This window comes from Filicampus tigris, chromosome 13, assembly GCF_054856515.1.
Source record: "Filicampus tigris isolate MCC_2025a chromosome 13, RoL_Ftig_1.0, whole genome shotgun sequence".
Taxonomy (NCBI): domain Eukaryota; kingdom Metazoa; phylum Chordata; class Actinopteri; order Syngnathiformes; family Syngnathidae; genus Filicampus; species Filicampus tigris.
The window spans coordinates 7,056,630-7,079,303 of NC_141229.1; the positions used below are offsets into that span (position 1 = coordinate 7,056,630).

Here is a 22,674-nt window from a genome sequence, read left to right on the forward strand (position 1 = left end):
CACCAGAGAAATAAATAGCGAGAGTCCACGTTTAAAAATTTTGAGCTGAAGAAGCCTTTTGGATTGAAGGTGAAATGTCTACAACAAACAATACAATACAATACAAGTTTATTTATATAGCGCATTTCACAACAGCTTCAGCTGTAAAGTGTATTCAATTGTGCCAAAAAGGCTTGCGATGTGTCTTTTGAAGAAATGCAACTGTGGGACTACGTTATTTACAGTATAACGTCATGTCCATTAAATGACGTCTTCGTTTTGGACGGCGGCTCGAAGCGGTCGGGTCTGTCGCTGGCAGTATTTACGAGCGTTGATTTAACTGCCGGATGGGGTCCTCTTGTGAAACACGAGCCAGTTCCAGCATTTAACCTCGCCATACTAATTTATGCGCCGTGGCATAAGGTGCTTCATCATCTGCTCTTTGGGGAGAGACGCTCATCTCATTAGGCGGGATTTAATGAAATGCGAGGATACGCTTGGTAACAAAAAAATAAATAAAAATAAATCCAGTGTAAATCCTGCCCTCGATCAGGCCTGAGGAGAGTACAGTTGAGTGTCGGTGAACTCCATAAAAGAGCAAAAAGCTCATTAAGCAGCGACTGGGAACCGCGTGCAAACAAGCTAATTCATCACAATGCTTCACGCGGAATATTTACTAGCCAACAGCCTCCACGCCGTAACGGATGACATCCAGCTTGTCGCTTCCCTTTTGATGTCGCCGTATTTGCGGTGACATCGATAGTCTTGCGCTTCTTCGGCACCCTCTCCCCAAATAGCCCGCGGCTAACTCGGACGTATTAAAGCCTTTGGAACGCACCGAGAGCAGAGTGAGGGCAGACTGTCGACTGTTCTTGGTACACGAGGAGTAAACGTCGTCGTCATCCACATTAACATTGTAATTTACATCGAATTACTGACATACTAGTGTGTTAATCGAAACCCTGCAAGTGCACATAATGGAAAATATAAAACACAACAATAAAAATAGCTTTTATTAACACAATGATGCACCCGGTGATTATTATTTTTTATTATAAGACCTTCCTTTTTAAAAAAGCTCTTCCTGGCTGATTTTATGCAATTTTAATTATCAACTCTTATTGATTGCACCCCCCATTCTTTTATAATGGACAATATAAACACAACAATAAAATAGCTTTTATTAACATAATGATACACATCGTGATTATTATTTTTTATTATAAGACCTTTCTTTAAAAAAAAAAAAAAAAGCTTTTTCTGGCTGATTTTATGCAATGTGAACTATTAACTCTTTTATTGATTACTCCCCCCTTCCCCATTCTTTCATCTATGACTTGATTGTATTACTTTTATTGTTGCGTTTGTGTTGTACAAAGTAGTAAAGACATGACACGTGGTGGCATCGGTCATTAGAAAAGGCAGAGTGGAACCACCTGTCTGAGGAGTGGTGCTTATAGGCCCTGATACAGCAAACCGACGTCGGAGGTCATGAAGCGCCGTGGCGTCTGAATGCGCAGTCTGTTTGGTGTAGTGGCCACCGTCGTAGTGTCGTAACCCGTCTGTAAGCGTCTTGGGGGCGTTTACGTATGTTGAATCGGCGTCGCCAGTCGTGACATTTGGTCACTCTGATTGGCTGTTAGCTAGCAAATCAGCACGCGGAGCACCAACGGGAAGTGACAAATGTGAAAAGTAAAAAAAAACGTGAGCACGCCTCCGCGGCCTTAATCTTCTTACAAGTACAAGAGCGAGGGTTGACAATGTAAGTATTTCACAATCCCGTGTCAAGAACGTGATGGTTTACTTCGCGTGGGAGTTCATCGTGAGCGCAGAATATAGCTGAATGCATTGTTTACGTTTTTATAATCCGCCCCCGGCCAACAGCTTTCCCGTTGTAATTTTCTAACCATGAGAAATGGTGACTACCGCCGCCGATGGTATGGAAGGGTATTACATTTTATGCATGCGCAGAAGGTACTTTAACGGTCAGCGTCGCTGTCTGTCGTTGCGGTGTGTTTTGCCAGCGTGACGTGCCGACAGCCGGCCGGAGACAACGAGGCACTCCTGGACGAGACACCAGTGTTTAATGCAAGAAACGGGGCTGACCAGAACAGTTGGAGAGGAAAACCAAATGAGCAGACAAGACATAAACACGGGGCACAGGAAAACAAGGCACAGATCATGAAACCACCTGCTCTATTTGAGCTGTGGAGGCCACTATTTGATGACATATTTTATGATTTTATTTTAGCAGGGTTTAATAAACAAAGAATGTCATTTTTACAGGCATTGTGATTCTTTGACGATAATTCATCTCGTCACTGTTGACCTAAAAGAGAACCTGTCACCTTGTCGTCTGCCTAAACGCTGCCAGTTTTGTCGTTAACGACCGAAAGAGCAAAGAGCTTCGTGTCCTATTCGCAGAACCAATTTTGAAAAATTCACATTTTTTTGTGTGCGGGTGACATTATTATTATTATTTCCTGTGATTTCTAAGGGCAAATCACCCGGAATGATTGCAATTAGAAATGTGAAAATTCAGAGGGTGGGGGGAGAAATGGCTGTCGGGGAGCATTTGGAGGGTGAGGGTGAAAAGCGAATGAAAGGCTGTAATTATCGGAAATAGTCTGATAATGTGTATTATCATGCCATTAAATGTAAATGAGATGGAGCTAAAAGGCCCGACGTGGACGACTTGTGGCTTGCTGGAGGGTGTAAAAAAAAAAAAAAAAAAAAAATAAAGAAGAAAGAACGAAAAAGAAAGGGGTGAGGTTGAAATAAAACATGGATTTGAAGAAAAACATGTTTTTTGTTCATTTGTAACAATATAAACATAGTGTCTGGTAAAAATATGTAAACAGAATGTGCAAGTTAGCAAAAGCTTTGAGGATTCAGCTGGATGGTGGGAGTGGTCCTGATGCTTTCTGAATTGTCCTCTGTGTGTGTGCGCGTTGCCGAGCCAGCATCATTCCACTCCAGCTGCTTAATAAGGCCGTCTGGACGAGCGAGCACCACCTACCAGCCCCCCTTCTAAGAAACATTACGCTGAATATTAATGTGCCGGTCCGAGACGTATGCCATTAAGTTTGGCTGGCCATTTCTCTCTGCCCTTTTCCAACCACTGTACAGGAGTTAATGAATCGTGGGTAAAACTGTGAACACAAAAGAACCAAGGAGAGATAGAGAGACGCGAAAGAGGGAAATTAGGTGCTGAGGTGGATGGCTATTTTTCAAAAATGGAGGCTTGAACTTCAGGAGAAGTGTAGCTTGAAACATGGGGACAAGGAATAAATAGAATTAAAGGTGCAAGGAGCGATGAACAGGCCTTTTTCGCCCCCGTTACATGGCAACTGCTTTTTTTTCGCAAAGTAGCATCAACCATTGGTCAAGGATACACACTTCCGATTGGGACGCACTTGAGCCAAATCCCAGTCAGCGTTATTTGAACATATAGGATTTCTTCCAAGATGGCTACTTCAAACCAAAATGGCCGACTTCCTGTTTAACTTCCTGTATGGGTCTTTGAGTTATTTTCACATGACCTGTTATGATAGAAATTTCCACCCAATTTTGTCAATTGGTGAAAATTAACCAGGGTACGCACCCTTACACAAACTAGGTGAGCTTTCGGATAGTTAGGCTCCCAAAAAGTCAATTCATTTGTTGGAAGAATAATAATAATAACCACAATGATTCCAAGAGTGCTATCAAACCACTTGTACTCTGGTCCTAATAAAGAATAAACCCATCTAAAAATATTTCTTAATACACTTAATCCAAGTGCACATACCACAGCTAGCATTAGCATCAATCATATTAGCACTAGCAAGGCGTGAAGAGGCTGAAAGAGGAGAATTTGGCGGTACAGTGAGAAAATTCATGACATTTTTGATTGGCCATTACAGCTTTGTTAATGCTCATCAAACAAGTATTATAAATAGGAAGTGACAATGTGTCAAAACAAGATTCAGAATCTTGACTTAAACTTTATCAAATGCCTCGAAAGAAGTTACCCCTTGGAGGTGTAATAATGTTCGCAAAACTTTTGTCCAGATACTGTATTGTAATAAAAGATTTTGGACATAGCTTGTTCGTGGTTATTTCTTCCAGCTCAGCAGACTTTTTTTTTTTTTTTTAGTAAGACAGGAGAGCGCATATTACTCCCCCGAGTGGCACACTGTTGCAGCCTCAGCAAACGTGAGCCGTTAAGACATAATTTGCGGCGAATAGCCAGAGGAGGGGGCGCTTTTTGATATGCAGAAGAGCTGACCTCCTGGACCGCCACTTTAATTGGGTTTTTAATTTTCCGGGCCATCTGACGGTATCAGACGCGAACGTCGCCCACCGTGACGAGAGGAGACCGACGGGAAGAGGAGCAAAGTGGAGGGGGAAGAAATGCGAAGGGGTGTCCACAGGCGAGAAGGAGGGCTTGGGATGGAAATTTGCCATTAAGAGTGAGGAGTGTGGCATTGTACACGAGTGAAGGCCGTTGACGGGATGCCACCCTCGGAGACGGGGAGTAAAAGTGCAGGCTGTCGTACACAAAAGGCCCAACTTTAACACTTGAGGTGCAGCGCTCGTGGACGGGCTGCTGAAAAGACGATTGTGGGGTACGCTTGAAACTGACGGGTCATTTGTACAGAGCACTTTTACGGAGAGTTGATTTTTCTTCATAGTTTTTAAATGAGTCATTTGATTTCGCAGAAACTAGGGCTGGGATTTTTAACTATGGGGGTTAGAGAATTGCATTAACAACAGAAACAACGTTCTGATTGTGACTTTTCCAAAGTGACACTCTGAACACAAAAGTTGTGTTAGTTAGGATTTTACACAAAAGGTGGATCAGCTACAACTTAAAACTACAGTTGACCCTTGCTACTCATGTTTAAGCAACCGTGGATTTGCATATTGTCGGATTTCTTATTTATTTTTTGTTTCAATTTTCTTTTATGTGTTTATTTCATTTTTTACGTGATTTTTCGCACATTCCCCCTGCCCCGTTTATTATTATTTTTTTTTGCAGAAACCGTGTATTGAATATTTCCAAGGTTTTTTTTTTAAGAATTCTTAGGGTTTGTTAAAAAAAAAGAAATCAATTTATTTATTTATTTTTTAATTAATAAATTGGCATTTCAGAGTTTTTGAAGGTTTTTTTTTTTTTCTTTCGAAATATGAAGTTTCATTGTTATGATTGGCGCTCAGTTTACTATTTTGCCCAACAACTTCAGAATATGAAATTATTGTTTATTGTTTAATGCGGTATTAATGGCCTGTGGTAGGAGTACTTTTCATACAAATAGTTGCTGTACAAGTTCAGGGTGTATCTTCCTCTTGCCCAGCTAGGATAGGCTACAGCTAACCTGCGACCCTAGTAAGGATAAGCGTAAGGTATAGATAGATATTTACTGCCTTAATGCATTTTTATGTTCAAATGATGAATGTACCTCCAAAAACATATCGCTAGCCACAACTTCACCTAGCCAGAGGCTGATAATGCACGCAGCACTTCCGTGTTTGGTGTAAGGTGGCGGGTTAATAACATATAACGGGTAACAAATATCAAGTTATCAAGGGATCGATATCCAATCTAATGAGCCAATATCAGATTCAATGTACAGGTCAGAGTTCTCAGCCTTGTGAGACACTTACCTCTCAACTCAACGTTATTCCTCTTCAATTTGTAGAGCATGTTAAAAAAACACAGCAGTTATAATAAAGTGCTGTAAATAAAGACTGAACATAAATTGAAAAGAGTTCTAGTGTTTTTTTTTTTAACATGTCGACAGAAAAAAAAAAAAAAAAGAAAGTATTCTGCATCATTGAATATAACCTGCACGTATTCACAAGTGTTGTGCCAGAACTTCCACTCACGACTATCGCACTTATCACAAGCGCCAGTCCATCTCGCTGGCGACCGCCTCGTGGTTTTCGGACGACGGGGATTTCTTTCTCCTACTCCGTGTTTGTTCAATCGGCGAGAGACCACACAAAGCGTTTCAGTCTCTTCTAATCTCCTACGCAAACAAGACAGCAATTACACAGGCAAAGATAACAAGGGGACGTTTTCATCCGCAGTGACAGTACAAGCGAATTGGGGGTGTCGGGCAAGAAGAGAAAATGAAGAAAGACGGAGGAAGAGGATGGGCGGGGCGGGGGCGGGGAGGTGGGGGGTGTTGAGGGTTCACCTGCCTGTCAGCATCCACTCAGGCCACTGTAAGACACACACACAGTTGTCAGTACAAACGGACGGGCTTATCTGTCGGGCTCCAGGAAGGGCTGGAGTAGGAGAAGGATCTCACCACTATTGACAAACTGACATATTTAGACATCATTGAATGCAATTGGGGCAGTGCGTTGTACTAGTGGTTGGCATGTCGGCCTCACAGTTCGGAAGTTTAGGGTCGTAATTTCGTTTTAACCGGACCTTCCTGTGAAGTTTTTATGTTCTCCCGGTGCTTGTGTTGGTTTCTCCACGGAAACATTACTGATAGGTACTTTAAAGACTCTTGAATTTCGAAAACACACTGATATCAATCCAAGCAATTATACTGTTTATTCTTTTTAAACACTGTCTTTTAGCTAGTTTGAAAAGCCACTATATCCCAGGTTTCAGTTAATCGTGATAAGGCAAGTTTTCAGGATTTTGGCAGTAACCAACTAAAATAATTACGTGACTGCACTGAGCAGCAGCCGAATCACATCTCTACATTCAGAACCAAAACCAGAAACTGGAAATTCCTAAAGAAGTTTTTTTTTGTGTGTTTTGTTTTAAATTACGAACATTAGGATGTTGCAACAAAAGACAAGGACAATAAAATCCTTACAATCCAAAATAAAATTAAATCAAAAACACAATTACTATACACAAAACAAGCAGTTGACATTACAAAATCCCACATATGCTAAAGAAAACTTCGGCAAATTAGCAAATTAGGTGAAACTCAAAAGTACTGCAAAATAGTTTGGGGAAATATGATGACTCAAATGAGCGGGAGAAATGTGAGCGAAAACGGCAGGCCGTCCCTTCACTCAGCATTAAGTTGGTTCCGTGACAGGCATGAGACAAATGTAGTGATTCTTCACGAGGAGGTACGGCTGTTCGTGTTGAGATTGAGAATGATGTACGTCAACCTTAAGTCGTTAAAAAAAAAGCGTGAACTTCTTCACCTTTGTTACTTAAAGTTCATGCTCGTTCAGGCTGAATGAGATCAGGTCGTAAAAAGAAACTTGAAGGTGTCACTAAAACTCAAAGATTTTATGTCTTTGTAAGTGGAACGTGCTGGGAACGTTTGCTCACCATACGTAACTCAAAAGGTTCTCAAACTTTTCGCACCAAGTACCACTTCAAAAAATATAAAGTACCAAATATAAAGTACCACCATGAGGATCAACATTAAAATACAGTAGCGCAGTGTTCAGCAAAAACAACGCAGAAGTTTTATTCCTAAATTCCTATGTTGCACCTAAATACGAAAAAAAAATGACTTAAATTATTCAATTAAAATAATCGACACAAGTTAAATATTTTTACCTAGAATTTTTTTTTTTTTTTAAAACAATATGAAAAGATTAAATGCAACTGTATTGTACCTTAAAGTTAAACACAACTGAACTGTACTTCATAAAAAATATATATTTCACTTATTTTCGTACAATAGATCATTTTTTTATGTAACTGCAAATACACAACATTAGTAGCTATGCATGATAACTGCCACAGATCAGCCAAATTTAAATAGGTAGATACGACACGGTCCTTTGAGTTGTGTGCTTACGCGGATGCTAAGCTAATGTCCATGCTTTTTATTTTTTTTATTTTTATTTTTTTACTTTTAATGGGACAGTCGCCCCTACTAATATGGCTACTGCTCGATTATTTACTGGCACAATGGTGAATTACAGCCTATTCTGTTACTAACACACTTAAACTAGCTACTTTAGAAATGGCATTTTGAGTGGACTAGAAACTATTTTCTGTCCACTGAACCAAGCGTCCGTTAAGTGGACGTTAGTTAGTTATGGTGAGAACATATTCATAATAATTTTTGCTTTTGAAAATGCAAAATGAAAATCCTAATAATCTCATGTGAAATTACGCATACACATTACGATAGCGGAAATCTCAAGAGTCTTGACTAATCGCCGAAGACAAATGCTTGCAGCTATGGCAACAAAGGCAGCAGCTTGTACGAACAATGGGAACCCGCAAAGTAATTATTACATCCAATATTAATTTAATTACAGCTTTTTGTGCAATACAGTCATTCAGGAGTGTTTTTTTTTTTTTTTTTTTTTTTAAATAAATGGGTTGAGTGCGGATGTTAGGGAGTCACAGGGGAGAAACGGTATTATTCGCCTTCAGAGAACTGGGATTTTCACATTTAAATTATAACGTGGCTCTCATCAAATGTGAGACTGTTTTTTTTTTTTTTTCTGTTCCTGGTGGCAATGCTTTGCATTTAGCTGATGAGAGAAGCAGTGAGACGGTGTGGCTGTCAGCACGACGGCTCCATCCGAATAAGAATAAGAATATTAATCATCTCTCCTGGGCCTTCTTCTCTCTCGCTCGCTCGCTCTCTCGACTGAAGCCAGTAATGTAATTGCAGATGTTTTCTATACAATCACTAGCCGGGGAGAGCTGGTGCCATTACAGACACTCGACAAGGGAGCTTTTGTTTGGATCTTTTGATTTGAAAGTCAGGTTCTTTTTTTATCTGCTGTGTTGAACACAAAAGCAAGTTTGATTGGCGGCGGAGTTTGCATCTTTTTTCTTCTTCTTCCACCCTCGCCCGCTCGCTGTGTCATGTAAATTGTTATTGTGTTTTACCTCAAGTTGTCGGAGAAGTTTGTCAGACGAATTAATCCGCATCGGCATGCTTTCTTCTATTCATTCGCATGCTCATCGGGTACACGCGTCTCTGTCCTGGATGCTCAGTAGAACATTGCTAAGTCAACAATACGTTGAAAGCATCAGGAAATGAAACAGGACCCTAAAGTCAGCAAATTTGCCAGGCATTTGCCACACCTGTCAACAATAAGTTGACAATTATATGAGAAAAAAAAAATCCACATTATGTATTGTAATTTAACCCTTCCTAACAAGTCATAGAAGCGAAACATTTAGTGAATGACTCTCGCAGCATTCATCCTAAATCAAAGAAATGGTGACATGAAATTTAAAATTCATTAACGTTATTCCAAAAAGTAGGTACATTTATTTCAAATTACACTGAAATCATTTTTGTGAGTAAGATTTGAACTTTCTGAAATCAAACAAATATAAAAAGAAAATTGCTGAATAGTTCCACACCGAATTCATCAGAGCTGGGCGTTTTACTAAAAATTTGCCATCCGTTTATCGCCTAACGCCGACAGCTGGGGTACCCTTCCGCCGTCCATCTATCCGCCTTTTTGTCGTAAAAATAGTACCGTGTAATCGCCTATAAGCCGGTTCGCCGATGATTTTAAACGGGCTTCCGTTAGCAAACAATCTAATTCACTCTAGGGATGCTCTGTGCTTCCATTGTTAATAATCCAAGGTTTCTCAGTATATACAGTCAGGTATGTTTTTTTTTAAATTTTTTCCAATAGTTGTTATTTTTGGGGGGAGTCAGATTCCTCCCTCCGATTTTCTGTGTATTGAATGTTTATCATCGTATTCTGAAGAATTTTAAAGATTTAATTGTTGGGTTTTTTTCCCCAATGGGCATCAAAATAACCCAGAAATAGGCACATTTTTCTACAAATTACAGTGTATTTAGTTTCCCTAATGTTCTTTAAGGCAACATTTTAGTCTTAAAAAGTCATACAAAATATAAAATAAGTTACCCTTTGTTTATCTCCGCATTTGTCACGTCAAATATATATTGATACAAACGTAAAGTTAGCATTTTATAATGTTGATATTTTTAAAGAAAAACACAAATGAAAACATTTTGTCTTACATTGTAGCACTTTTTTCAACAAAATTTCCTGTGTTCTCATCTCAAAAACGTTAACTGCACAGGCAATGTGGGAAGTAGGCTAATTTGTTAGCCTTCCTAACAGGAAAGAAACAAAAGTAACGATGACGCTGGAACAAGCTGGAATTCATGATAACAACTGTGTGCCTGAGCTGTGTGCTACTATTACTAGCGGTGGTTTATTCCATCATTTCTATGCGACAAACCAAGCATCATCACCACTTCTTCCTCGACCAGAGCTCTAATTGGCCACTAGCCTTCTATTAGCATGTCTCACTTGCTTTCTTCCACCACAATTCTTTTTTTTTTTTTTTTTTTTTTTTTTTAAGTATTCACACTTTTTAATAAAGCAGGACGCCTCAGGACGTCACACGGACGGACAGCTGCGCTGGTGGTCGAGGTGAAAATCAACCCCAGGATATGTCAAAGAGGGTGAGACTCGCGGGCCTAAAATTAGATGGGGTAATGTGGCTGCCAAGAGTGAGGGGAGGGCAGAAGAAAGGAGGTGTTGGGAGAGGCGCATCCACCCTGGTCCACTTACTGTAAATCAGCGCCCCGCCGTATGACTCAGGGTTGCACCTCAGGAAGTTGGTTCCTGGAGTCAAAAGTGCAGTAGTATTTATATAATAACACACTTTCATTCCAATGTGGCCATGTTAACAAAGCCATGGGGAGCTATGCTGACTGATCCTCATGGAGGAATTATTCCCTAAAGGATAGCAATGAGCAAAATATGAAGGAACATATTCAGCTCCTCCCATACATACACATGCAGTGTGAAGTTAACATGCACTCATTATTGGCAAGAAATGGATTCATTTGGATTAGTTGAACTGTTCTTTTCTCAGGACAGGGTTATAACAGTTCGGGATTTTTCATTATAGTATATTTTATTTTATTTTTTTGAGTTTTGTTTTTAAAATGTAGTTAGTTTTAATTAGTTTTCATAGTAGGTTTGTCAGTTTTTATGTATTTATGTATTTATTGACTTTTAAATCCTGCATTTCAGTTTTTATTAGTTTTAGATTTTTTTTTTGGGGGGGGTTTATTTCTTGGTGCAAGATTTAAAAAAAATAACAAAAAAACACCACAGTAAGTATTAACCGTAGTAAAAACTCAACCAAAAATATTTATATTTGAAAAATATTTTAAAAACAACCATCCGTAAACCAAATACAGGTAGTAGTCAGCAGACCAAAGTACAGTAATTGCAGTACGTAATATTCCTTCTCAAGTTAGATGCATCACAAACCTAACATCCCAAATGAAGCTAAAATGGTCTCGCTTTCCATCCCTTCTTCGCCACGTTGCCCATTTCGAAAGGGATTTGTGGCTTGAATTCTCAAGAAGTATTCTACGCATTGCACTACAAGCCACTTGCTCTCATCTGTCAGTCTTAGTCAAACTGGATGGACGGAAAGACAGATAGATGGATAAAAAAGCGCTTGTGGCTTATTTGGCTGAAACCTCTTGCAGCAATTCTTTTCAAACGTATAATGCGTTCCGGAACAAATCACTGAATTCCCTTTTCACAGTCTTCAACAGAAGGTAAAGGCAAAGGTACAAAGTTATTGAAATGACAATAGATGGACAAAGCAGAATACAGCACACAAATATTTGGCGAAAAAAGTGAATTCAAAGTGAAATGGAGTTTTTTTTTTTCTTATGACCATATGCACCCTCCGCCACTCAAATTGTGCCATCACTCGTTCCACCTAAGTAGAAATAAAGTGATGGATTGTCACTGGAGTTTATCCAATGGCCCAAACCTTATGGACCGGGAAAAGAACAGTCCTTGCAATTTAGACTAATGCTTCCAAAATGTGCCTGCAGTGTTTGCTCGGTGGGGGTCTCGCAGGGGACGACTAAGATGGCTGTTCTGGGTCACCGGGGTTGCTGGTGATTGGACGAACTCTTTTTAGCAATGTCGGAACTGGCAGGCAGCGGTGAGGTTTTGGCCACAGTGGCGCTTTTTGTTGTCCTATTATTCCGCTCGCTGATTGAGATAATAAGCGAGGCTTTCTCTCTTTAGCCTTTACACTCTCCGCCCCGACACTTTGCCTCTCCTTAAAATGTCCCGTTGTTCCACTGTCACTCCCTGCGTTTTCTATTTGCATTTATCCTTGGTTTCTTTCACACAAGGTCAGTTATGGATTTGAGACCACGTCTTCAGTGAGGGGGGTGGGGGGGGCACTCAACCTAAAACCCGTGGGTCATATATGGAGTGCCAATCAGTCGAAAAATGGTATAAAACCTCAGAGGAACCGTCATAAAAAATATTTATAATAATAACCATTCTTGCTTTACAATGGTCCCGACATAAGACGTTTTCCAGGTTATGAATAGAAGACAATGTTGGTCACATGGTACAAGAAGGATGAGTTACTACCATACTTTCTGTTTTTCAAGTGACTGTGTTCAGATTAATACCCCAAAAGTGTCTTTCAAAAAAATATTTACTGGACTGAATCTTTGTTTTTGTTATTAATCCATTCCAAAAAGTCTGACTAAAAGGAGATCATACAATGACCAAAGCAATATTAACTAAGGATAGAGCAAAAAGAAAATTCTGGGCTGAAATCAAAAACTGAAAATGAAGAAACCGAGACTGAAAACTGAAACTTTAACTTTATTGGATAAAATTGTGATATTTTAGCCAATGTGAGTCATGGTCCCAATGATATGATGATGCGATAAATGATCGGAAAATGGTGGATGTTCATTCTTCCCAACCTGCTGCAGCTCCAAATCCACACAGGAAAATAATATTACAATGGAGCCATTTAAGCAAATTCAAACAAACTGACATGGACCTTCAGCCCAGACTACATATGCTGCAGGATTTAAATACAAGGTACTTTAGGGTTAAGTGGCATTGCAAAACCCCATGGCCCCCCTCCCCTCACAGCACCCCTACAGAGCTTGATTTATTTGCTTTTGTATAAAGCCAAATAAGGAGATTTGAAGAGATAAAAAGTAAAGGGCACTTCAATCCACTAACACACTTATGGTATTGTGCAGTCTGGCCCGCTACTTGTATGTTAAGATCTTCGTTTTGTTCAGCTACTTAATGCTAATTAGTCCCCGCTGAGGGGGTTATGTATTCATTGGTTGTTTGTTTGTTAGTTAGTTAACACTGGATTACACACAAACTAGTGACATGGTGGAGCATGGGACAGAGAAGATCCCATTGAATTGGTGTGGATCTAGATATTATTTTCTCATCACAAATGCATGAAACTTAATTTAATGAAAAACATATGTCCAGTGGAGTGCCAGTTTCTATCAAAAGCAAAATAAAACCCAGAAAAAACACCAATGTTCTTGCATATTGTTTAAGTGACAACAAAGCCAACAAGAAAGATATCATCTCCAAAATGGTTGAGATCCTCGCAATTATTTCTGTGAAATGGACAAAAAAACAACCGCAAACATGTCACCAGTCTCTGTCTGATGGGTCTGTGCTCAATAAGGGGCGTTTGGAGTGGATTGGAAACTGTTTTTGGTCCGTTGAATCTGGGTTTCGTCTGGGAGGGGAAACATGCAATTGTGTTTACCAGTTACACTGCCAACTACTGGCCTGGCACGCTTATTACAACATTTTGCTAACCTACTTCTGTTGTTCAGATCAACTACTCCCAGAGAAGATAACGCATCAATATGGTAATCAGAATTGTAACAGTACTACTAACCATCTGACTTTGTTGCACGGTTTATCAGGAACATGGAAAATGTTTCATTCCTAAATTTATACCCGAAAATGTGAAACTTGGGTGTTATTTTGTATCTTAAAGGTTGTAGACATGTACAAAGTTGGAAATGTATATCGGAAAATGGGACAGAATTGCAATTTTTAACTACGCAAAGGTTTCTGGTCAAATGCTAAAAACATTAGTCTACATGCGTTCAATTGGTCAGTTGTGGGCATTGGCAGGTACATCAGAGTCAAACAAGTAATCGCATATGTCGGGGTCTTTTGTTTACAACAGTTTGGTTCCTATGGCCACGATGTATGTAAATCGGAACACACTGTGGTCTATCACTAACGTACCCCAACACATTAAAGTCATGATTACTGTAAACAGTATGACAAAAGTGTGACAAACACTTCAACAACAGGTTCGTAACCTCAAAACGTCATATGTCGGTCTCATCGCCAAACGAGGTGTAGTGTTTCTCTTAAAAGTACAACCATTGTGCTCCAACTTTACGGCTCAGAGGGGAGTCACATTGCTCCGACAAAGGGGATTCCGAAAACGTTCGGGGGTTCGGATGTTGTTAGTGAGAAGGTTGGTTGGCTAATTAATGGACTTCTTTGCTGTTTGGATTAACGGCACTCATGTGAATGTTGAAATGTATTGCGCTCCGTTGTACACTAGCAGGCTAGCTATTATGTTTTGCTAGTAGACAACTCAGCCACACATTGTATACATACCTGTGAAAAAAACACCTCTGTAGCAAAAAACAAACAAACAAAAAAAAAAACATTTATATTGGGGTACATCTGGCATCACAACACCAAATACAAGTATATGTTGTCATTTTCAGTTCAAGTCAGCGCTGGCCAATCATTTTATATCTCCTGGAAGTACCCTGGCGAAAAGGTCTATTTTGAATCCATTTGACCACAACAACAATATCATTGTAGATAATCAAATGACAGGAGTTGAAAGGTCAACGGAGGACAGGTGTTAGAGAAGACATGACCTAGGACTACGAGATTTAGGAGAGGGAGGGGGAACCTACACGTGACCCCCCCCTTCCTCCCCCTGCCCCCGACCTGCCTTTAGGGACAACACAGATAGATGTCCTTATCGTTCCCTGCAGCTCCCCCGTAGCTAACCGACTGGAGTGGGAGCTGTCAATCACGGCTGACTTGTGACGTCTCACTCGGGCCGGGAGACGGGACAGCAGCAGACAAATCGCTCGGAAATGACACAATCACTGTCACGGCACTGATTCATCACCCTGTTGTCTCAGCACTCGGAGACGTCTACTGCTGACTGACTGAACGTGTTTGGCGAGCGAGCGGTGGTGCGGGATATATTTGTGTTGTCTACCGTACATGAAATCTTGTGCAAGAACTTCGTCAGAAAGCGCGAAATTAGGATATACAGTGTGACGTGTTCCAAAAAGAGCGGATATGTCATCATCAAATGAATAGAAATGGGGATTCACTTAAGTTAAGTGGTGATAATTGACCTCTTTCCTTCTATCATATTGAAACAGCCAACTGTAAAGATTAATGCATACGCTGTGAAACCTTCAATTGCTGAAAGAGACCATCAAAAGCATCATGGGACAGTATTCGCACTGGCAATGAGAAAAGGTTAAAAAAAACAATGGGTGAGTCTTTGTAATGCCACTTAGAGGACTCCCGCCACCGTGAAAAAAAATTCCTGTGAAGTATTTCTCAAGGTAAATACCAGTGTGCGTTCTCATGGGTGCTTGAAATTCTTGAAAATGCTTGACTCTTAATGATCGCCTTTTAAGATTTCCAAAGACTTGAAAGTAGTCGAAAAAAAAGTACATTTTGTTCTAAAACAATAACTTACAGTATGTTGGAAAAACTTTCAAAAATAATTCATTGACATTTATGGCAATAATGTTGGTCAGCACAACAACGCAAGGAAGTCGTATGATCCAAAACAATTTGCTGAATTCTTTATACTTGGATCTTTAAAGGTCGTATCTCACTGAGCGGTGAATGCTTGTAATAGTGGTAAATGTTGATTCGTCCGCTTTTCTGATGAAAGTTGACAATCAGGGGGTCACCTCTGTCATTAGTGACAATTACTTTCATCGTCGAAGACGGGAATGTTTAACTCATAAAATTGAACACAAAACGGGCTTAAGTTGGCGTTCAAAACAAGGGATAACAATTTTGCCAACTATTATTTCTTTGTTGTGAAATGCGAGAATGCCAGCTGTCACAAAAGCAGCACTTAAAAAAATGGATCAGTTTGTTGTCTTGAAATTTTGAGTTCGTCCAACTTTATTTTTTACAGCGTACGATTTACTGCTTGTTAAATGGAGAACCACGAGTTCTCATTGTGACATGTTGTATTATGAAAGAAACTGGTTATTAGAACATACATTTTTCAAACTAGTCAAAGTATGGTTCATCCTTCAATCTGCAAATATCGCTAGGGAGTTTCCAACGCTCATTTCTGAATACTTGGACAGTGGACGACTATCCCAAGTATAAGACTATGGACCACATATGACAAAAAAAAAAAAGCCTCATCTGGTAATCTAAACGACATCTGGAAACTTTGGAGAAAAGCTCGCAGCTTGCCGAGGTTCCCACTTCGGTTACCAGCGACGCATTCGTGCAAAAGATATTTATTCAATTTCTCAACTGCGGGGACAGCGGACAATATCACGATAAACGTCTGCAAACACCTTCCTCCGACACTGACACCTTATTAAAATATGTAGATTAATTTGCAACCGCTTCGGTGTGCGATTAGAACGGGGCTGGATAGGGCGCTCGAGATTCCGCTCATATTTGTAATCTTCGACAAATTTAACAGCGAGCAAGCGCTTGTCAATTAAATGGGACGGAATGATGGGGAAGAGGAAGATTCATCTTCATCTCCTTGTTTCACGCTCGAGTGGCCACAGAGTTATCACTTAACGGGGGCTTCGGATAATTGGCAGAGTTGTGAGCCTTGTGTGTGTGTGTTTGTGTGTCTGTGCGCGCGTGCGGATTGCGCACCTCCGAATGTAGACAAGTTTGTATTCTTCGCCCAGACAGCAGCTCAATACGCTTTGGCAAAGTGAAGCCAAGCCACTGTCAGTTTCGGCGCGTCACTCGGAAAAAATAGCATGTCACTCCAACTGAAGAGGAAGGTCAAACAACAACGTGGAGAAAGTTGTGGTATTTATGTTATTTTGATTTCAAGTTGATAGATATGCAGTTTTCGTCCTGCCTCCCACCAGCACCGCCACGCAAAACAATTGTTCGTAACAGAAATTTAGTAAACAAGTAATGAACCTTCCGTGATACATTAGCATGGGCTACATTGGGGGAAATAGATCAGCATGAGAGTTTTTTTTTTCTTTTTTTAAACCCGCTAACGAAACTTCCACAGAAGCGTGGAGTAAACATTTTTTGACTGTTAAATACGTTCAAACGTATTCGCGAGTACGTTCGAGCGTATTTGCCATTCAAAACTTTTTGCTCCACGCTTCCGGAAACTTCAGCTATATGTTATAGGTAAAATATAGTTTCATGTAGTTATTACTGAGAGGCAAGCAAATAAAAAATCCAGTTTGTTCGAGCAAATATTTAAAAAAATAATAATAATAATAAAACAAGCATTTCAATATGATGTTAAGACAGTGATTTAGTGTCACAACCACTTTTTGAAACTTTTGCTGACTTGGAATTTCACAAACGCCTGGCAATGAGGTTTTAAATTGTAGCCGAAATAATTATATTTATTCAATGTCTCCCTGAAAATAAATGACATTTTTGAGGCGTATGTAATCATAAGAAACCCAATGTAAAAACAAGCGGCATTAAAAAAAAAAAAAAAGTAAACAAAAGTAATAAGAACCATGACAGCTATTCTCATGTTGAAAAAACTGATGAAAGTTATTTTTCCATTTGTTTTTGCCATGATCAGAACCCAAGAAAGTGAGTTTCTATATCCTAACCCATAATGATACGCAACAATGGTATGTTACGGCAATGACTCAAAATAATTCCGAAGAGCATCCATGTCATGCACACACCAGACAACCTACTTTAGTAGTGATAATAATGTGTTATGGATGGTCAACCTCTTGTCGTCTTGTTTCTATGTACCTTCTGCACGTTTGTTTATTTAGATTCAGCTCGAAACTAACAGAGCTGGGCACTTGACCATTTTTGCGTCACACGCATCAGGGCCGATTAGTGGGCCGGACTAAAATCAACTTTCGGCCATGCTTAGTCCAGCCATTTTTTAAAATTTGTCAACCCCCACCCCTCCGCCCCAAAAATGGGCATCCAGCCGGGCCGGCCCAGAGACGGACTGCCCAGCTCTGGAAACTAAATTATGCTTCACAACAGAAAAGCAAAACAATGAGATTTCTGTTCCTTAGCAAGGCAAATTTGGTAATAAAAATAATGAGTAACAGGAATATCTCCATCCAGGTACATATAATGTTCAGTCAATGCCGACGATTAACAATAATGTAAACGCTTTGTTTCAAGACATAATCCACATATGCAGGCAGCTGGTCGTTCTCCACTGATTTTATGACTGAGCATGAATGAGACAAGAGAACAATGATGTGACAATGAGGTTCCCACACAGACCTCTTTGTCATCAAACACAATAACACAATTTGAGCTAATTAAATCGGAGCTAATCTAAAATGATTGAGTCCAACATTTGACTCAAATCAAATTAGCTGCGCCGTTTTTCCGACTTTAGCACTTTGTGGACTGCGTTACGGAGAGGTCGTCAAAGGTCTCTGGAAAAGGTTTGGATTGATCCGATGACAGGAAATAATCTGCTGGCTGCAATCAATAAGACGGCTAGGGACATCAGGAACATCTGTCGAGGCATTCTGCTAATGCAATGTGTTTTTTTTCTTTATGGCTTACACTTTCTCTCCAAGTGATGCATATCGGCAGCGGCCCTTTTTTAACAATGCAATGGTTGATAAGACCAATTCATTTATTTAATCGTTTTCTTTTTAACTTTCACTTAGCTTTTAACATTTCAGTTATATAGAAATTTTGGAAATTTGTATTTACTATAGAAAACTTAAGGGAGCTATTTATTTGTTTAAATTTCCATTTAACTTAATTTTCCATTAGAATTTTAAAACAAATATGTCTTTTGTTTTAATATATATAGAAAAGAAGTTGAACAAGTTGGAAAATTGACACGTTGCTGATTGAACATGCCTAAAGGCATTGAAACGAAGTGGTTGGGTTTGAATTTCTATATTTTCCCTTTTACCATTGACGAATATCTGCTTCAAAAATTAATTACGCTGGTCAACAAACGTTTACTGAGTTTTTTAATAAGGGGGATGAAAGTAAACTTTTCTTGAACTCTTTTTTGCATTGATTCCCAATCTGTAGTTGTTGTTTTTTTTCTAATACATCATTTTTCATGAAAAAAATAAGATTATCATGATAGTATAATATGTAATAGAGTAATATATTTAGTAATATTAAGTCTGGAAAGTTTGGTCGAGAAAAACGTCTGCCATCGACCAAAATGAACTTGCAGGGATGAGGCAGAGAAGCTGATTGGTCATAACTGATTGTCCCATCATCCAATCATTATAAAAGTTTAAGGATCACTCCAAAACACAAGTGTTGAAATTTTTAGTAGGACGGATGATGATTGATTTTTTTTCCCCCCAAAATTGTGATTGCGATTTAATATGCGATTATATGTTTGACGTTCCACTTCCCATGTGTTTTTTAACAAACTCACAAGCAATAAATTCAGCTGTATTACAATTAAAAACATCAGATTTATTATTCATAAATGTTTTAGTCGTATAGGTCAAGCTTACGCTAAAATAAAGACAAATGAACCATGAATTAATAGAAGACAGTTCATTTATCTAATTCAATTAGAGTTGTTAATTTAACACATTGACTTGCAGTTTATGCGTTCACAACGTCAACTACACAAAATTTTAGCAAACAAGAGTGGTGCAACTCTGCAAGTCATAAGTCATATTACAACAATAAATGCAAAAAAAAAATAATCGGTGGCATGAAAAAATGTTATGTAAACATGTACACTGCATTTATCTAGACACTGGACTTATCTAGACACTATAAGAATAAATAAAATATAAATATGCATACAGAATAAAGCATACGGCGACTGACCGAAATGAAGCATTGGTTATTTTTTTCCCCCCGAATTGCAATTCTTTGCGCTTTGAAAATTGCATTCTACTACATTGCAATGTCAATTTGAATTCCATTAACTGCTCAGCCCTAATTTTAAGCTCAACCAAAATTCCACCAAGCAGTGTAAAATAGCCTATGGGCCGTTGACACAAACCCAACAACAAAAGATGATCAAAGTATATCAAAATTTCTCTGGAATGATCTCATATATAGAGTCATTTTATAAAAGTATTTCGATTGCTATTCGAGACCAAACTGTCAAACTTACTGCGCTAAGTTTTCAGGCCAAGTTACAGTCGACCTGTTGTGGTCTGTGCCTGATTTAGCCATGGGGGCTCTCGCTTTCTTTGACTACACTGAAATAAAGACCCTAGGGCACACACACATGCGCACGGCGCGAACTGTCTTGACAGTGTCTAGTTTCACCTCCCCTCAGCACTTTTACATCCCTCAGGCAGGATTTTGCAATTCCACTTTTGGCTCACTTTGACAGTCAAAGTTTCAGCCGGAAACTCCTCTAACTCGACCGCGCCGTCATTTTGTCGGGGTCGATGAAAACGAAATTGTTCAGGTGCAGCAGACGGTAGCCGCTCCTCGTCGAGCTGCCGTTGCTTATACAGCCAAGGTGCGGTTTGTACACGAGCAGGGTTGAGTTGGTTGGGCACTGAGTGGCTGAGCTGACAGCCAGACAGGATTAGGAGGGTCGCTCCTGACATTTGACACAACACCCAACTGGGGGGAGAGTTAATTTAACGGTGAGGGGTTCAGGGGTCACGGGCCTTCAGGGATGGAAGACATGCTGGAGCTCCATTGTGATAAATAAGGATGAAATGTGTTAAGGAAGTGTCAGAAATGGAGTGAAAAGTTCATGATTTTTGCATGTGGCTTCAGAAAGGGGAGGGCCAGGGCTTGGCCGGGCCCGTCGCTCGGTAACTTCCTCCTCTTGCTCGACCGCATTGCTCAGCCAGGCTGAAAGCCACGCAGAGTTGTCAGGTTGGAGTGCTCTAATTAGGCTTCGCTTTAATTTTCGAGGATGCTCTGCTGCCCTTTAAATGGCTATTTCAAATTCAAAGTGATGGTAATTGTACCATGGCGTGCTGATCTTGTAATCACCCTTGGATTATTCCTATTTTTATGTATTTATTTATTTATTTATACTGCTCACTGCTGTGCTATGTGTTTCATTTTGCCTCATTTTTCAGAACCGTTCCTGTCCACAAAGATCTTGTCTGCTTGTTTGAAAAATAACGACGCCCTCTCCACAGGGCCACATGATTTCCACAACTAATGCTAAATTCATGATGGTTTAGAGTTCTGTAAATTGTGCAGAATTGAATGTCCATTAATTGTGAAAACTGAGACTAAACGGGATACACTACCTGGCTGAAACCAGCTGGCTGAACCGATATTTACTTGAGTAAAACCTTGGAATTAATGTGGGGAAAAAAAAGGATATTTCGATTCAAAGACTGTTCTAATAGCTTTCTTTGATCCTTGAATATGATTCTTTTCCTGTAAAATACAACAGTTGAACGATACACCAAAGACGCACAACTAATATGGTATTTGAATTTGGCTGTGCAAAGTGTGCAATTTATTTTGGATTTCTACAAGGAGCCGTCGTTTTACTACGTAAAACTCCGTCTTTGCGACAGTGAATATCCTCTAAGTTTGGCTGCACAGTGAGCAGAGGTCAGCTACTACAGGAGGTAAATAAAACGGAGTTAACTGAATTATTTTTTTTTTTGCGTTATGAAATTTAAATTAATCTCCATAGTTAATGCTTTAATTTTGACAGCCCTAATATATATATATATATATATATATATATATATATATATATATATATATATATATATATATATTTTTTTTTTTTTCTTTTTTCTTTTAATTCAAAAAGTCAATCTTCAGCTTGTTCTCAGACAAGAGCCCTAAATATGAATTTAATAATGCCAGACATAAGGCACAAAATTGGACAAATGACACGTCTACTTAACTGGTAAATGTATTCATTGTGATTAACACATTTTTCCTTGTCTTATTTCCCAGTCTGAGTCTCCTAGATTAAACTGGTACATGAGAAAGACCAGCTGGAATGAATAGAAAGGCTGGAAAAATTAATTGGGGTTAGTGAGCGGTCTTGTATTAGTAGAAATTGTGACATTTGGTCAAAGCTATGAATGATCTTGCTTACAGACATAAGGTGAATATATTAAAAGGGGCTTTGATTGAGGGTGAGAAAGTTGGAGTATTTTTCAGTTGATACAATATATCACAATTTGCTGATTATGCGATAATGTATTGGGGGAGTCCTCATGATATGTAACTGAAAAAGGGAAAATATTTTTTTTTAAGAGGGTGAGGAGCGAGTTTAAATGTCTCGCACTCGAGTCACACGTCTGCCCCGTAAACAAAAACAACGCAGCTCAGCCTCTGGCGAGCACACGTCACGCCCGGTCCACTTCACTTGCGTGCAAGCCTTACTGTTTTTTATTTTATATCTATGGTCTATACGTGTTTTTCATTAAAATACTTAACATAATTATGACTTTACAACTACATTAGCGCAGGTTAGTGGTAGACTACAGCGGAATTCGGACTCAAGGAAAAATTGGATTACCTCACCAATTTCAGAAGGAACTCCATCATAAACTCATCTCTGATAAATTGATCTCGCCCCCACCCCATTGAAATTGCTTCAACAGTAATATGTTCCGTATAACTCCAGAGCAAAGTAAGTGTCACTTCTTGGTCATCTTTGTCATTCCTTGAACTTTTCTGAAAGAAAACCTCAACTGAATATTTCCCTTTGTTAAAGTGGAAGCGCCCGTTGCCGTTTGATGCTATTTACTC

At 39.4% G+C, this 22,674-nt stretch overlaps 1 long non-coding RNA gene across 1 annotated transcript in view; it reads right to left on the reverse strand.

The window, feature by feature from the left end:
* The window catches only part of LOC147137390 (uncharacterized), a 140,674-nt gene that overhangs the window by 33,806 nt on the left and 84,194 nt on the right, over positions 1 to 22,674 (reverse strand). Inside the window, exon 4 of the long non-coding RNA XR_015089345.1 lies at positions 10,483 to 10,536. This is a non-coding gene — a long non-coding RNA (uncharacterized LOC147137390). The remainder of the gene's footprint in view (positions 1 to 10,482; positions 10,537 to 22,674) is intronic.